We start from the raw sequence: 16673 nt of genomic DNA on the forward strand, positions 1-16673 counted from the left end.
GAAGAACAGAAAAAAACAATTCAAATGAAGGAGAATGAATAAGCCGGCTAAAATTGAAAACAAAAAAAAAAAGACAAATGAGTCCTTCCATCATTTTGGCCTCAGACTACCTACCTAGGAGAACAAGAATATCTTAATAGAAAGTGAAAATTAATTTGCCAAAATTCTGCATTTGTTCATAATATAAGATAAATTAGATTTTAAAATAATAATTAAATGATCACATACGATAAGTACAATTTTAAAATTATATTCATTAAAATTCATAAATATAAATTCATTAAATACATTAAATTTAGATTTTAGACCTTCTGAAAGGCAAAAATATGATGAATGAAGACAACAGAGAAAAAATATATGCAATATAAATGACATACAAAGATTTTTTTGTTTTTTGTTTTTTTGGGTTTTTTTGAGACAGAATCTTACTCTGTAGAGTGCCATTGCATCATAGCTCACAGCAACCTCAAACTCCTAGACTCAAGTGATCCTCTTGTTTCAGCCTCTTCAGTAGTTGGGAATTCAGGCTCCTGCCACTACACCCAGCTAGTTTTTCCATTTTCAGTAGAGATGGGGTCTTCTTGCTCAGGCTGGTCTTGAACTCCTGAGCTCAAGCCACCCACCCAGGTCTACCCAGGTGCTAGCACCCGGCCTTTTTTTTTTTTTTTTTAAGATTTAACATAAGGATTTCATTATGTTGCCCAGGCTAGTCTTGCGCTCCTGGTTCAAAGGATCCTCCCACCTCAGCCTCCCTGGGCACCACCATGCCTGACTTTAGATGTTTAATCCATAAAGAGTACTCTCTCTCTGTGTTGTTTTTGTTTTTTGAGTCTCAATCTGTTGCCCTGGCTAAAGTGAAGTGGCATCATCATAGCTCCCTGCAGCCTCAACACCAAGAATGGAAGTAATGCAGATTAAAACAATATTCAAGTAGGTAATGACAAAGACTCTCTTCTTACTCAACTCTTCCTATTTTTTTTTTTTTAGATTTTTAAAAACCAAAACATTTTATTGCATGACTATTTGTTTTTTTTTGTTTTGTTTTGTTTTGTTTTTTTGTAGAGACAGAGTCTCACTTTGTCACCCTCGGTAGAGTGCTGTGGCATCACACAGCTCACAGCAACCTGCAGCTCCTGGGCTTAGGCGATTCTCCTGCCTCAGCCTCCCGAGCAGCTGGGAGCACAGGTGTCCGCCACAACACCTGGCTGGTTTTTTGTTGCAGTTTGACCGGGGCTGGGTTTGAACCCGCCACCCTCGGCATATGGGGCCGGCGCGCTACTCACTGAGCCACAGGCGCCGCCCTGCATGACTATTTGTTGAAATTCTTTTTTTTTTTTTTTTTGAGACAGAGTCGCCCTCAATAGAGTGCCATGGCATCTGAGCTCACTGTGACCCCCAACTCTTGGGCTTAAGTGATCCTCTTGCCTCAGCCTCCCAAGGGGTGGGACTACAGGCACCCACCACAATGCCTGGCTAATTTTTTGTTGTTGCAGTTGTCATTGTTTTAGCTGGCCTGGGCCGGGTTCAAACCCACCAGCCTCGGTGAATGTGGCTGGTGTGGTAACCACTGTACTACAGGCACCCAGCTCTTATTGAAATTCTTAAGATGAACTAGATACTGCAACAGCTGCCCCCTTGGTTTTAGGCATTGTTCCTTCATGGAACCCATGCCTGAATGGACAATGGACAATTTTTAGGTGCCTCGTCCGGCCTGTCCCGGTAGCATTTCTTCTTTAAGCCTTGGCACCCAGTTATACTTTCTCTTACGCTTGGCAAGGTAGCCACGTTTGCCACTGCTCAACTTTTACAAGTGGTAGGCCTTAGAGCCACAGCAGCAGCACAATGTATGGATCTTATTGCGACACTTTCCAAATGATGGCGTTCCCATCGCGCTCCTGTGGCTGAGACCTTTACCCAACACTTCTTAATCAGGCCTTGACCTTGGCTCCTTGGCCCCATTAGTCCTGATTTAGGACTCACTGAACTGAGACTCATAAAACCTTAGTTTTATGATGCATTTTCTTATTCTTCCCTTTAGTATCTGAGCACCCATAATAGCTGATCAAATTCCTTATCCCCACCCTCAGCAGCTTATTGCCCTGCCCTTCAGCAACAATCGTGTCCAGTCACGTTAGCCAGAATCCATCTTACTCTTCTTAATTTTCCACCCACAGACCTCATCCTGATCCTTGGCCATAAATCTCACTTATCCTTTTGATTTTTGTTTGTGTTTTGTTTTTTTCTTACTTTCTTTTTTTTTGAAGAGTGCAGTGGCGTCACAGCTCACAGCAACCTCCAACTCCTGGGCTTAAGCAATTCTCTTGCCTCAGCCTCCCAAATAGCTGGGACTACAGGTGCCCACCACAGTGCCCGGCTATTTTTTGATTTTTTGGTTGTAATTGTCATTGTTGTTTGGTAGGCCAGGGCTGGATTCGAGCCTGCCAGCTCTGGTATATGTGACTAGCGCCCTAACCGCTGAGCTACAGGAGCCAAGCCCATTTTTTTTTTTTTTTCTTTTTTGAGACAGAGTCTCATTCTGTTGCTCCAGGCTAGGGTGCAGTGGTGTCATAGCTCACAGCAACCTCAAACTCCAAGGTTCAGACAATTCTCCTGCCTCAGCCTTCCAAGTAGCTGGGATTATAGGCACTTGCCACAACCTGGGCTAGTTTTTCTATTTTTTTTTTTCTACTTTTAGTAGAAACAGAGTCTCACACTTGCTCAGGCTGGTCTCGAACTCCTGGGCTTAAGCAATCCACCCACTTCAGCCTCCCAGAGCGTTGGGATTACAGGCATGAGCCACCGAGCCCAGCCAAATCCCACTTATCCTTATAATCAGAGTTGAGCCTGACCTCTCTCCCCTCCTGCAGAACCCTCATTGTAGTTGTTTCTCCTGAATGAGGTCTTTCTTACCGTCTTTAACACGTGTCAGGAAAATTTTTTCTTTAACAGTGAGAGGAACAGAACAGAAAGTTACTGAAGATACTCACACACTCCCAGGGCTTAGAGATAAAGCACACAGCATCAAGTTCCAGAGATGAAGGACAGTGGCTTCTAGAGGCAGTTTGGTTTTGGGACACCATACCTCAGTATCAGCAAGTCTGTGGCAAAATGGAAGCTTCGAAACTCCACCCAGAGGAGGGACCTGAACAGCAGAGAAGGGCAGTGGGATTCAGGGATGCTGCATACATATGCTAAGGAGGATTAAGTGCAGAGGTCCTGGAGTGTGCATCCCAGCGGAGAAAGGGCACTTTGTTGCAACTAATCGGCGCAGAAAAGGCATCATTTAGCAATTCGCCCACCTGAAGTGTGCCTTGCTGAATTTCACAGAGGTACCATTTGCACCAGCAACCCTTCCCTCCCTGCTATTTGCCCAGCTCTGCTAATGAAATATCTAAGCAGGGGGAGAGGGAACCTGGTTTGGAACTAATCTTCCATAGCTCAGTAGAAGAAAAGAAAGCGGGGCACAGTAGCTCACACCTGTATCCCCAGCACTCTGGGAGCCTGAGGCAGGAGGATCCCTTGAGTTCAGGAATTTGAAATCAGCCCAAGCAAGAGTGAGACTCCATCTCTACTAAAGACAGAAAAACTAGCTGGGCATTGGGGTGGCTAGTCCAGCTACTTGGGAGGCTGAGGCAAAAGGATCTCTTGAACTTGGGAGTTTGAGGTTGCTGTTGAGATATGACGCCATAGCACTCTAGCCCGGGCAACAGAGTAAGACTCTGTCAAAAAAAAAAAAAAAAAAAAAAGCTCTCCACACACAGAGTCTCTCTCTCTCTCTCTCTCTCTCTCTCTCTCTCTCTCTATATATATATATATATATATATCTGCCATATAAGAATAGAGTAAAAAGCAGTCACCTGAAAGTCAAGAAGAGGGCCTACACCAGAACCCAACCACACTGGTAACCTGATCTCAGATTTCTAGCCTCCAGATCTATGAAAAATAAATGTCTGTTGTTTAAGTGACCCAGATTGGTATATTGGTATTTTATTATAGCAGCCTACACTGACTAAGAAAGTATGCTTTGGGGCGGCGCCTGTGGCTCAGTGGGTAGGGCGCCGGCCCCATATACCAAGGGTGGTGGGTTTGAACATGGCCCCAGCTAAACTGCAACAAAAAATAGCCAGGCCTTGTGGCAGGCGCCTGTAGTTCCAGCTACTCTGGAGGCTGAGGCAAGAGAATCCCCTAAACCCAAGAGTTGGGGGTTGCTGTGAGCTGTGACTCCACAGCACTCTACCTAGGGTGACAAAGTGAGACCCTGTCTCTAAAAAAAAAAGAAAGAAAAGAAAGTATGCTTTGAAGGAAAACAATAAACCGTGTTAAGAGTGTTGCAAGAGAAATACACACTATTTAAAACTAACAATGAAGAAAAGAATGCTAAGAAAGATTTAAGGCGCTGGTTTTGATCAGCTGAAAATGACAAATACAGAATTAGCTAGATTGAGAGGAGGATTTGTTTTTTTTTGTTTGTTTTTTTTTTTGTAGAGACAAAGTCTCACTTTATAGTCCTGGGCAGAGTGCCATGGTCTCACACAGCTCACAGCAACCTCCAACTCCTGGGCTTAAGCGATTCTCTTGCCTCAGCCTCCCGAGTAGCTGGGACTACAGGCGCCTGCCACAACGCCCAGCTATGAGAGGAGGATTTGTTTATCTTACAAAATCCAGTCAGAGGCAAAAAAAAAATGGTTGTAAATATTTCAACTTTAGGCAAGCTTATCTACAAAAGAAATATATATGACTATCACGGAATACTCCATGAATTTTGTTGGGAGTCACACAGTTCAGTCTTTGGTTCTATTCTCTCTCTATGCTCACTTGCCTGGTAATCTCATCCAATCTCATGGCTTTAGGGGTGGCACCTGCAGCTCAAAGGAGTAGGGCGCCAACCCCATATGCTGGAGGTGGCGGGTTCAAACCCAGCCCCAGCCAAAAACTGCAAAAAAAACAAAAACAATCTCATGGCTTTTATGTACAATTGATGGTTTCCAATTTAGTTGTTTTTTTTTTTGTTTTTGTTTTTTTGAGACAGAGCCTCAAGCTGTCGCCCTGGGTAGAGTGCAGTGGCATCACAGCTCACAGCAACCTCCAACTCCTGGGCTCAAGCAATTCTCTTGCCTCCACCTCCCAAGTAGCTGGGACTACAGGCTCCTGCTACAACGCCTGGCTATTTTTTGGTTGCAGCCAATATTGTTGTTTGGCGAACCCGCCAGCTCAGGTGTATGTGGCTAGCACCTTAGCTGCTTGAGCCACAGGCGCCGAGCCTCCAACTTAATATTTTCAAGCCAATCACCTCCAACATATATCTATTAGTACAGATGCTCCACCATTTCCAGACCCATATATTATATTCAACTGCCTCCTCAGTATCTCCTTTTGTTTTTTCTTTAGAGACAGAGTCTCACTTTATCACCCTCGGTAGAGTGCTCTGGCATCACAGCTCACAGCAACATCCAACTCCTGGGCTTAGGTGATTCTCTTGCCTCAGACTCCCAAGTAGCTGGGACTACAGATGCCTGCCACAACACCCAGCTATTTTTTTGTTGCAGTTTGGCCGGGGTTGGGGTTGAATCCGCCACTTTCAGTATATGGGGCCAGCGCCCTACCCACTGAGCCACAGGTGCCACCCAGTATCTTCTTTTTGATGTCTAAAAGATACCTCAAGACAGGCACAGTGGCTCATGCCTGTAATCTTAGCACTTCAAGAGTCTGAGGCAGGAAGATGACTCCAGCCAAGGAGTTTAACACCAGCCTGGGCAATATCAAGACTCTGTCTCTACAAAAATGAAAAAATTAGCCAGGCATGATATTGTGTCCCAGCTACTCAGGAGGCTAAGGCAGGAAAACTGATTAAGCCCAAGAGTTAGAGGCTGCAGTGAGTTATGATGATACCACTGTACTCTGAGCAGCAGAATGAGACCCTTTCTCAAAAAAACAAAAAATCTCAAATTTGACATACCAAAATAAATCTTCCTCGTAAAATTTTCTTCATCTTAGTTGATAACAACTCCATCTTCCCATTTGCTCAAACCAAAACTCTTAAAGTTATCTGTGATCCTCCTTTCTGTCATCTCCACAAAGAATCCATCAGCAACTCCCATTTACTCTAAATTACATGGGGGGGAAGGGCAGAGCAAGATGGCAAACTATAAACATCTCACTACTAGCCACATGGGAGGGGGGGAGCAAGGAAGCAAGGGAGGGAGGAGGGATAGAAAAGAGAAGAAGAAAAGAAGCAAGCAGACCCGGGTCTTAAGAGTAGATTCTGAACCAGGCACAGTGGCTCACACCTGTAATCCCAGCACTCATGGAGGCCAAGGCAAGTGGATGGCCAGAGTTCCGGAGTTCAAGACCAGCCTGAGCAAGAGCAAGACCCCGTCTCTACTGAAAATGGAAAAACTAGCCAGGCATCATGGTGGGTGCCCATAGCCCCAGCTACTCAGGAAGCCCAGGAGTTAGAGGTTGCTGTGAGCTATGATGCCACAGCACTCTACTGAGGGTGACAGACTGAGACTGTCTTTAAAAAAAAAAAAAAAAAAGAGTTGATTCTGACTTATTTGCCTTAGATGGGAGATGGCATTCTGGGCAACTCTTTGAGGGAGGTGGGTGTTTTTGACAAGGAAAAGGAGGGCATTCACTTTCACTGTACTTTCTCCTCCTTATACCCTTGATTGCGTATCAATCAGGGCAGGCCCATCGTTAAGGAATGAACAAGCATCATCTCTAGGGGTTTTGTTTGTTTGTTTGTTTGAGACAGAGTCTCACTATGTCACCCTCGGTAGAGGGCCATGGTGTCACAGCTCACAGCAACCTCAAACTCTTAGGCTTAAGTGATTCTCTTGCCTCAGCCTCCCAAGTAGCTGGGACTCCAGGCGCCCGGCTATTTTTTGTTGCAGTTGTCATTGTTGTTCAGCTGACCCAGGCTGGGTTTGAACCCACCAGCCTCGGTATATGTGGCTGGCATCATAGCCACTGTGCTACGGGCGCCAAGCCTCATCTCTAGCTTTCATGGAGTTGTTTCTCTGCCACCGATTTTCCTGGTACATTCACCTACGTGTTCTGCCTTCATGGGAACTCTATGAGCAATAGCAGTGTTGACTGATTCTTCAAAGTGCCCTCCAAAGCGTGCTGTATAGATTTTTTTTCTCCCATCAATATTATTCAATGGTCCCAATTTTTCAATATTAATCAATTGCCTCCACCATGGCATGGGATTCACCTTTTTATCTTTTACCTTCGTGTTAGGTGAAATTACTCTAAGCCTCGATATTGTTTACATGTTCCTCATTTCTGGTGAGTTAGCACACGCTCTCAGCCACTTAACGTTTTAATTTCTTCTATGATTTGGCCTATTCCAGTCTGATTCGAACATTTCAGGACCGGGCATCATTTTGTGGTGTTTTGGGTGTGTTGCAAATATTATCATTCATGTTTGAATTGTGGGTTGCAAAATTTTCTCGTAATTTGTCATCAGAACAGCTCGGCTACTAGACTTCATTAGACTCACAATGACTGCCTGCTTGCACTAGGCATTCCTTCTCCAGAACGTTCCTTTCCTTATTTTTTTTTTTCTTTTTTTTTTTTTTTTGGCCGGGGCTGGGTTTGAACCCGCCACCTCCGGCATATGGGACCGGCGCCCTACTCCTTGAGCCACAGGCGCCGCCCTCCTTTCCTTATTATACTGACTAAACTTTTCAGCCTAGTTGAAAATCTCTTCTTGTTTCATTTTCTCTTCTGGTCATAAAACCATTAATAGATTCTGAAGAAATGCCCAGGTCAAATATATTTCTCCCTCTCAATCACCTGATGATTTCCAAGAAATGCCATCAGGTTTATATTCCAGAAAGAAGTTATAGGAAAAGATACATATTTATTGGATAAAGATTTATCAAGCATCAGGTAGCGCCTGTGGTTCAGTGAGTAGGGCACCAGCCCCATATGCCAAGGGTGGCAGGTTCAAACCCAGCCCCGGCCAAACTGCAACAAAAAATAGCCGGGTGTTGTGGCGGGCGCCTGTAGTCCCAGCTGCTGGGGAGGCTGAGGCAAGAGAATTGAGTAAGCCCAAGAGTTAGAGGTTGCTGTGAGCCAGTGTGATGTCATGGCACTCTACGGAGGGCGGTACAGTGAGACTCTGTCTCTACAAAAAAAAAAAAAAAGATTTATCAAGCATCTACTACAAGCAAGTCATTCAGTCATAAACACGATGGATAAACTGCCTGCTATCTATGAACTAGCACAGCTTAAGAAGTGATTTTTTATTTATTTATTTATTTTTTGTGGTTTTTGGCCAGGGCTGGGCTTGAACCCACCACCTCCAGCATATAGGACTATCATATATGGGACTACAGGCACCCACCACAACGCCTGGCTAGTTTTTCTATTTTTTAGTAGAGATGGGGTCTTGCTTTTGCTCAGGCTGATCTCAAAACTCCTAAGCTCAAGCAAAACTCCTGCCTTGGCCTCCCAGAGTGCTGAGATTACAGGCGTGAGCCACCAGCCTGGCTAAGAAACGTTCTAATTAGAGAAAAATCAAGTGAAATACTCCCATGTCATTGCAGCACGAGTCGCAATGTTCGGGATATGGAAACACCCTAAGTGTTCATCAAAGAATGAATGAATGGATAAAGAAAATCTGGTTGACATCTAATGAAATTCTATTCATTATTAAAAAACGAAATCCTTAGGGCGGCACCTGTGGCTCAAAGGCATAGGGCGCTGGCCCCATATACCGGAGGTGGTGGGTTCAAACCCAGCCCTGGCGAAAAACTGCAAAAATACGAAATCCTTGCCCGGGGGGCAGCACCTGTGGTTCAAAGGAGTAGGGCGCTGGCCCCCTTTGCTGGAGGTGGAGGGTTCAAACCCAGCCCTGACCAAAAAAAGAAAAAGAAAGAAAAAGAAATCCTTAGCCATAGACCTTCTGGTCTATTAAGAAAAAAAAAAAAAAAATGAGGGCCAGCGCCAAGGCTGCGAGGTGCTGAGGGAAGAGGCGCCGCCGCAGCGACCCGTTAGAGCGGAAGCGTTGCAGCCGCTGCCGCTCTCTTAGCTGTCCGGGCCCGGCAGGTGGGAGGCGGGAGCCGGAGTAGCGAGGTGTGCGCTGACTGCAACCGGCAGGATCCTTCCTGGGCATCAGTAAACAGGGGAACTTTTATGTGACGAGTGCTGCAGTCTCCATCGGAGCCTAGGGCGCCATATCTCCCAAGTAAGACATCTTAAAGACACACCTTGGCCTCCCACAGTGCTTCAGATGGTTGAAACCTTGTATAATAATGGTGCTAATTCTATATGGGAGCATTCTTTGCTGGACCCCGCCTCTATTAGGAGCAGAAGACGTAAAGCTAATCCACAGGATCAAGTACCCAACTACCTTCAGGCGTGAGAACCGGGAATCTTGAAACCTGTTTGAGACTGTTATCTTTAGGAGCACAAGCCAACTTCTTCCATCCTGAAAGAAAACATGAATTGATTAAGATATTAAATTAAAACTGAGTTATGTTCAAGAAGACTTAAAAAAAACAAAAGAAAGAAAAGAAAACGAAATCCTAGGGCAGCGCCTGTGGCTCAGTCGGTAAGGCGCCGGCCCCATATGCCAAGGGTGGCGCGTTCAAACCCGGCCCCGGCTAAACTGCAACCAAAAAATAGCCAGGCATTGTGGCGGGCGCCTGTAGTCCCAGCTACTCAGGAGGCTGAGGCAAGAGAATCGCTTAAGCCCAGGAGTTGGAGGTTGCTGTGAGCTGTGTGATGCCATGGCACTCTACCGAGGGCCATAAAGTGGGACTCTGTCTCTACGAAAAAAAAAAAAAGAAAACGAAATCCTAGTCTTGGCGCCTGTAGCTTAGTGAGTACGGTGCCAGCCACATACACTGAGGCTGGCAGGGTCAAGACCTGCCCAGGCCTGCTAAACAACAATGACAATGCAGCCAAAAAATAGCTGGGCATTGTGGTGGGTACCTATAGTTCCAGCTACTTGGGAGGCTGAGGCAAGAGAATCACTTGAGCCCAAGAGTTCGAGGTTGCTGTGAGCTGTGACGCCACAGCTCTCTACCCAGGGTGACGAAGTGAGACTCTGTTTCAAAAAAAAAAAAAAAAAGATTAGCCAGGCGTTGTGGTGGGTGCCTGTAGTCCCAGTTACTTGGGAGGCTGAGGCAAGAGAATCGCTTAAATCCAAGAATTTGAGGTTGCTGTGAGCTGTGATGCCATGGCACTCTACCAAGGGCAACAGCTTGAGACTCTATCTCAAAAAATAAAGAACAAAGTAAACCAAACAAAGTAGAAGGAAAGATATTAGAAAATACGCTAGTAAAATGCAATGAAATTAAATATTTTCTATTAGGATTCATGTTATTAAAAAACTGCTGAGACCCACTAACATTTTTTTTTTTGAGACACCCTCTATAGAGTGCTGTAGTGTCACAGCTCACAGCAACCTTAAACTCTCCGGCTTAAGCAATTCTCTTGCGTCAGCCTCCCAAGTAGCTGGGACTACAGGTGCCTGCCACAACACCTGGCTATTTTTGTTGTTGTTGTTTAGGAAGCCAGGGCCATGTTTGTACCCGCCAGCCCCAGTGCATATGAATGGCGCCCTAATTACTGAGCTTACAGGCACTGAGCCTTTTTTTTTTTTTTTACACAGAGTCACTCTGTAACTATTGGTAAAGTGCGGAACCATCATAGCTCACAGCAACCTCAAACTCTTGGGCTCAAGCTATCTATCCTCTTGCCTCAGGCTCCAGAGTAGTTAGGACTACAGGTGCCCACCACAATGCCTAGCTAGCTTTTCTATTTTTTTTTTAGTAGAGACAGGGCCTCACTCTAGCTCAAGCTGGTCTCCAACTCCTAAGCTTAGGTGATGCACCTGCCTCAGCCTCCCAGAGTGCTAGGAAAACAAGCGTGAGCCACCATACCCAGCTAAGACCCACTAACTTGTAATTGCCCGTTAATGGGTTACAACTCAGTTTGGAACATTGACCTTTTTTACATTTTTTTCTCTTCCTCTTTTTTTTTTTTTTTTTGGCTGGGGCTGGGTTTGAAGCCGCCACCTCTGGCATATGGGGCCCCTGCCCTACTCCTTTAAGCTACAGGCACTACCCTTTTTTTCATTTTTTAAAATGTCAGATTATTATGAGGGTACAAACCATTAGGTTACATAATTCCCACATGACAGATAAAAGTCAGAGCAGTAGTTGTATCCTACACCCGGGGGGGGGTATCATATATCCATGCAGTCATTGTGCCCATTGGGTGGAAAGCTATTACATCCCTTCTTCCCCCTTCTTGAGTTTAATTGAGATCTTCCTTTATAGCTGGGCTCGGTGGCACACGCCTGTAATCCTAGACCCTGGGAGGCCAAGGCGGATGGATTACTTGAGCTCAGGAGTTCGAGAACAGCCTAAGCAAGATTGAGACCCTGTTTCTACTGAAACAGAAAAACTAGCCAGGCGTTGTGGTGGGTGCCTGTAGTCCCAGCTACTCTGGAGGCTCAGGCAAGAGAATCGTCAAAGCCCAGGAGTTGGAGGTTGCTGTGAGCTATGACATCATAGCACTCAACCCTGAGGCAACTGAGTGAGACTCTGTCTCAAAAAAGAAAAAAAGAAAAAGAGAGATCTTCCTTTGTGTGTCTACCACATTTTCTTAATCCACTCATCAATCGATGGGAACTTAGGTTGATTCCATACCTTTGGGATCGCGAATTATGATGCAATAAACATAATGAGTGCAGGTGTCTTTTTGATATAATAATTTCTTTTCCTCTGGGTAGATACTCAGTAGTGGAGTTGAGGATCAAATGGTATACCTACTTTTAGTTGTCTAAGAAATCTCCACACTGCTCTCCATAGAAGTTGTGCTAATTTACATTCCCATCAACAGTGTACAAATGTTCCCTATTCACCACATCCATGCTGGATGCTGAGTAGGTCTATTGCAATTATGCATTCTGGAACTATTGTTTTTTGACTTTTAATAGTGGCCATTCCGGGGTGGTACCTGTGGCTCAAGGAGTAGGGTGCTGGTCCCATATGCCAGAGGTGGAGGGTTCAAACCCAGCCCCGGCCAAGAACCAAAAAAAAATAGTGGCCATTCCAACTGGAGTAAGATGATATTTCATTGTGGTTTTAACTCTGATTTCCCCGATGATTAGTGATGTTGAGCATTTCTTCATGTTTGTTAGCCTTTTGTGTATCTTCTTTTTTTTTTTTTTTTGGCCAGGGCTGGGTTTGAACCCACCACCTCCGGCATATGGGACTGGCGCCCTACTCCTTGAGCCACAGACACTACCCTGTGTATCTTCTTTTGATAAATGCCTGTTAATGTCATTTGCCCACTTTTTTTTTTTTTTTGAGACAGAGTCTCACTATGTTGCCCTCCATAGAGTGCTGTGATGTCACAGCTCACAGCAATCTCAAACTCTTGGACATAAGCGATTCTCTTGCCTCAGCCTCTTAAGTAGCTGGAACTACAGGCGCCTGCCGCAATGCCCAGCTATTTTTTTGTTGCAGTTATTATTGTTTAGCAGGCCCAGGCTGGGTTCAAACCGGTGTGGCCGACACGCTAGCTGCTGAGCTACGGGCACTGAGCCGTATTTGCCCACTTTTTAATGAAGTTGTTTGTTTCCTTCTTGCTGAGTTGTTTGAGTTCCTTATAGATTCTGGATATTAGTCCTTTCTGGGTCACATAGTTTGCCAGTATGTTCTCATAGTCTGTAGGTTATCTATTTACTGTTTTATTTCTTTTTTATTTTTATTTTTATTTTTTTTTGTGGTTTTTGGCCGGGGCTGGGTTTGAACCCACCACCTCCAGCATATGGGACCGGTGCCCTACTCCTTGAGCCACAGGTGCCGCCCTGTTTTATTTCTTTTATTGTGAAGAAGCTTTTTTGTTTTTGTGACAGAGTTTCACTCTGTCATTCTGGGTTGACTGCTATGGCACACTCTTGGGCTCACATGATCCTCCTGCCTCAGGCTCTGAAATAGCTGGGACTATAGGCACACACCACAATGCCTGGCTAGTTTTTCTATTTTTAGTAGAGAAGGTGTCTCACTCTTGCTTAGACTGATTTTGAACTCCTGAGCTAAAGCGTTCTACCCACCTAGACCTCCCAGAGTGCTAGGATTACAGGCTAGAGCCACCACACCCAGCCACGTTATGCAGAAGCTTTTTCATTTAATTAAGTCCTATTGGTCTACTTTTGTTTTTATTGCACTTGCCTTTGGAGTCTTAGCCATAAATTTTTTGCCTATGCCAACGTGTAGAATAGGCATTGGAGGATTAATATCCTCTGAGGTAAGTAATGTTGGTGGCCCTGTCAGCCAAAAGCAAATCGCTTCTAGTTGCTTTTACTAACAAGTACAAGGGGGGAGGAGGACCACGCACATACACGTTTTCCAGTTCAACAGATGCATACCATGTACCAGGGGATGTGTTAATTTGCTCAAGCAATGAGATCCCATCTGGTATAGTAGCTGCAATTGGAGTTGCTATCTGGCGAAACTTATGATAACCCACTGTCATCCTCCAGGAGTTAGTAGTTTTCTACACAGGCCAAATCTGTGAGTGAAGGGGAATGGGGTGATGATCACTACTGCTGCACCTTTCAAGTTCTAATGGTTGCATTAATCTCCCCAAGTCCTCCAGGAATGGGAGATTCCTTTTGGTTTACTCCTTCTGTAGGGAGAGGCAGCTCTAATGGCTTCTATTAGACCTTTCTTACTATAAAAGCCCTCATTCCAAGAACCACTGTGGGATTCTGCTAGGTGCTGAGTTTGTCTACTGCAATCATGCATTCTGGAACTGGTGAAATAGCCACAGGAAGGGCTTGGGGACCTGCTGAACAGCTAACACATGCTCTCCAATTCCTTCAGTTCATTATTGTCCTGGCCGAACTTTAAAGTCCAACTTAAAATCTGGTTTTGTTTCATTTTCACTTCTACTTAGAAAACCTTAAGTGCATTCTAAAGTCCATAGTCTAAACATATTTGATTTCCGAATTCCCTGGTGGTTTCTGAGAAATGCTATCTGGTTAGTAAGTATTTCAGAAAGAAAGGAAGCTTTCATATTATAGGAAAGACTTTTTTTTTTAATTAAAGGAAGAGTTAACTAGACATTCAGAGTAGACAAATAGATAATTGCCTGCTCTCAATGAGCTAGCAGGGAATGGGATTTGGTCGATTCATGGTTGTTTTATCAAAATAAGGCTATAGAATCCTATTTCCAATAGGGACAGGAAAGGGTATAATAGAAAGAGAAGGGGAAAGATTGTCACAGAGATTTCTAGATTGATGGGATTTGGAGCCTGAATAACTGAGAGAGTAGCAGAGTGGGGAGGGGCTGTGTCTGGGCTGAGGAAGGCTGAGTGTGAAGCTGTACTCTCTAAATGGAATACAGAGAGGTGGGCTTCCAGGAGGGCTGCCTTCCTCCCTACCTGGACACCAACACTCACCTGTCCCTTGAGAACCAAGAAGAAAATTAATATGCACCCTCCCCTCAGCCCAGGAATGGAGGATATACCATTTTGTTTCTGGAATGATTAAGACGAGAAATAGAAAAAGCTAATATGGGCTGGGCAAAGTGGGTCACGCTTGTAATCCTAGCATTCTAAGAGACCAAGGCAAGTGTATCCCTTGAGTTCAGGACCAGCTTGAACAAGAGTGAAACCCTATCTCTAAAAACAGAAAAAATTGGCTGGGCATTGTGGTATGCACCTGTAGTCCAAGCTACTTGGGAGGCTGAAGCAGGAGGATGGCTTGAGCCCAAGAGTTTCAGGTTGCTGTGAGCTAAGCTGAAGCCACGGCACTCTAGCGTGGGTGACAGAATGAGACTTTGTCTCAAACAAAAAAAAAAGGAAAATCAAGTGTTTTAACTTTAAAAAGTGCCTTTCTCCCATCCATGCTCCAGGCTAAGAAAGGGAAAAGTCATTTCACAGATGAGGACCTGCAGGGTCAAATAGAGGATTAGGCAGATACTTCTTGGTAGAGTGTCGATCTTGGTCAGAGATGGATGCAAAACAAAACTTGCGACCCAGCCTCTCGAAGACAGCCTTCCCTGCAGCCTCATTCTCTCTACCACAGACCCTGAGCAATGAGAACGCCATTGCCAGCCCCTGCTTCCCTCCCACTCACCGTAGGAGCCTGGGTGTGGCTCTCAGAAGACCTTTCCTGACTCCTCATCTCTTTCCTAAAAGCGACTTCTCCCTAGACTATCTTCTTTGGGGAGAACTCTGGGCCAACCCTAACCATCCGAGATATTTTAAAGACTTCTATCCACAAAGGTTCTTGATTTCTGCTTCCCCAGTGAGTCTGTGTATCCACTGGGCTCAGTTACTCCTTTTCACCAATCAAAAATGGAGACATTTGCTTTACATTTAAGTGAATCCATGGTCTTTCTGAGAATTTTTCTTTTTTTTTAATTTTTCCTGTTTAAAAAAAAATGATCAGCGCCAGGGAGATCTGGACATTTTGTTTAGGAAGCAATATTTGCAGGCTAGGGTGCAATGGCTCATGCCTATAATTCCAGCATTTGTAGGGACCAAGGTGAGAGGATTGCTTGAGGCCAAGAGTTCAAGACCATAGTGAGACCCTAGCTCTACCAAAAAAAAAATTAGCTGGGCATGGTGCTGCACACCTGTAGTCCCAGCTACTCAGGAGACTGAAGCAGAAGAATCACTTGAGCCCAGGAGTTGGAGGTTGGAGCGGGCTGTGATCAGACAACAGCACTCAGCCTGGGTGACAGTGCAAGACCCCACCACTAAAATAATTAATTAAAAATTTTCAAAAGCCGGGCGGCGCCTGTGGCTCAGTCAGTAGGGCGCCGGCCCCATATACCGAGGGTGGTGGGTTCAAACCCGGCTCCGGCCAAACTGCAACAAAAAAATAGCCGGGCGTTGTGGCGGGCGCCTGTAGTCCCAGCTACTCGGGAGGCTGAGGCAAGAGAATCGCTTAAGCCCAGGAGTTGGAGGTTGCTGTGAGCTGTGTGAGGCCACGGCACTCTACCGAGGGCCGTAAAGTGAGACTCTGTCTCTACAAAAAAAAAAAAAAAAAATTTTCAAAAGCCATGTCTGCAATAGCCCCAAAGGGAAACCACTCAGTGTCCATCAGGAGTAAAATCAGTATGTATTCTTGGCATATTCAAAGTCCAGATATAGACAGTAAAAATGAAGGGAGTACAGCCACATCCAACAATATGGATGAATCAGAAAAACAGAAGGTGAACAAAAGATGCATGACCCGAAAAGAAGACCTCCAAGCTAAAGCATATAGAAGCAAACTTCAACAAAGTGGTAAAACCAATAGGAAAGCAAAGAGTAAAGACAGCAGAGTGGTAGCCTGCAGGGGCAGGGAGCTCAAGTGGTTAGGCAGGAACTCGAAGGAGCGAATGGGTGTTGGAAGCATCTCATGTCTTGAATGTGGAGGTGGTTACATGACTGCTGATTTAATAGATACTCATCATAATATACATGTGTTTGGTAACTTGGATCAATTTTTCTATAAATGGTTTTGTTTTGTTTTGTTTTTTGAGGCAGAGTATCACTCTGTCGCCCCCAGTAGAGTCCTAGCTCACAGCAACCTCAAACTCTTGGGCTCAAGTGATCCTCTTGCCCCAGCCTCTTGAGAAGCCGGGACTACAGTCTTCTACCACAACGCCCAGCCAGTTTTTTGCTATTTTTAGTAGAGACCGAGTCTTGC

The 16673-nt window shown here is 45.0% G+C and overlaps 1 pseudogene; it reads right to left on the bottom strand.

The window, feature by feature from the left end:
- Window positions 1-1601: 1601 nt before the first annotated feature.
- On the bottom strand, window positions 1602-1888 carry LOC128596600 (60S ribosomal protein L37-like; annotated as a pseudogene).
- Window positions 1889-16673: the final 14785 nt, after the last annotated feature.

Source organism: Nycticebus coucang, chromosome 10 (assembly GCF_027406575.1).
Source record: "Nycticebus coucang isolate mNycCou1 chromosome 10, mNycCou1.pri, whole genome shotgun sequence".
Lineage (NCBI taxonomy): Eukaryota > Metazoa > Chordata > Mammalia > Primates > Lorisidae > Nycticebus > Nycticebus coucang.